Source organism: Branchiostoma floridae, chromosome 1 (assembly GCF_000003815.2).
Source record: "Branchiostoma floridae strain S238N-H82 chromosome 1, Bfl_VNyyK, whole genome shotgun sequence".
NCBI lineage: Eukaryota > Metazoa > Chordata > Leptocardii > Amphioxiformes > Branchiostomatidae > Branchiostoma > Branchiostoma floridae.
In genome coordinates, this window is record NC_049979.1 from 18829222 (window position 1) to 18830820 (window position 1599).

At 40.8% G+C, this 1599-nt stretch overlaps 1 protein-coding gene across 2 annotated transcripts in view; it reads left to right on the plus strand.

Moving 5' to 3' along the window:
* Window positions 1-1599, plus strand: part of LOC118413324 (methyltransferase-like protein 27) — a 35980-nt gene that overhangs the window by 32186 nt on the left and 2195 nt on the right. The window lies entirely within an intron of this gene.

Consider the following 1599-nt stretch of genomic DNA (forward strand, 5'->3'; position numbering starts at 1 on the left):
TACCAGATGTCATACCTCGAAAGTCGATATATATTGTTCGGTGCAAACATGACATTGAAATGAAAAAAGACAATTTTTGCAGCTGAGGTGGCATAAAACAGTGCTACAGCGAACGTATAAATCAACACCGTTTATGGTACGGAATACGTCAGCTATATGTTTTCAATTTGTCACAGTGTTTTCTTTCTTGTGCTGGAAACATTTCCAAAGCACTAACAAAAACACACGTGAATAATAGTTTCTCATTATAAACACTATCTACGCGCAAGTTGATATAGCTGTTGCTAAATGCTACACAAACACTGGTAAAGTACCTGTCTTAAGAAACACGGGTAAATGCATCAGTTCCTAAATACTAGAAAAGACAGTCATGTTGGAGGTGAAGATATCCCTTGGCCAGGTGCATATACCAAAATGTGCGTTATTCTAATTAATACCTAATATTTGCATAATTAATAAGACATTACATAGTTCTTTTGTGGTCACTTCATTGTAGAGACTTCATATTGGAGATATATAGGTTGCTTGAGGACAGGTGAATACAATGAAATATATCTTATGTCAAGACTCAGGTATATGCAATAATGGGAATACAAGGGACCAAACCCTCCTTGTCTGAAACAAGTTCAACTATCTTATTACCATGTAATTACGTTAATATTGATACTATGAATGGAGTTATGTATCCAACTCGTGTACTTATATCATTCTGAAACTACATTTTGTGATTTATACCAATCAACTTCTAAAATGTCATGTAAACCCGTTTTTTTTGGGGGGGGGGCGAAATCGCTAAAGGGGGGCGAGGTAGGGGGGCGAGATCACTAGCCGGGGAGGGCGAGATCGCTAGTGATTTCGCCCCGGGGGGGCGAGATCGCTAGTGATTTCGCCCCCGGGGGGGCGAGATCACGGGGGGGCGAGAACGCTGTCACACCGGTACAAAACCGGTTTTTCTTATTGGACCGGTCCAGAAAAAACGGACCTGAAAAAAGTAAGTGGGCCGGATGTTGGACCTTTTAGAAAGTTAACAGATTATTTGATCATGCATTCACACGTTTTGACGCTTGCAGGTGGAAGAAAATAACAAGAGCGAAGCCGAAGCAGATTAAAGTTTATAGGCATTTCTACCAAGTTTTACAGTCAATCGTACAGGTGCAGTTAGCATTGTATGATTTTAAAACACCAGTGTGAGTCTACTAGTAATACCCCACCAAACTGATTTCTTTGTAGTAAAATGAACCATTGGTATCATTCAGACTGAATCAGGTCCAGGTTCAGGTCCGGACCTGGACCTGATCCTCTGGACCTGAACCGGACCTGGACCTGAAGTTTCTGTACCGGTACCCACCCCTAGAGAAAATACTTCTCTACAGTATACTACATGTATGTGATTCGACTTCGCTCTTTTCTTGCTGCTGGTATTTGTGAACCATACATAGAACATTTTGGATCGGGCAATGTGTCAAAATAGTTGGCTGTGCTATTTCTCTTGCCATGTCCCACTCATCTTCAGTTTTGCTGTACACGTCTCAATATTGAAAAGTTTTCCCACTTGTTATTTCAGTTTGTCCAAGCTTGATTTCTGTAATGTAGACGCCT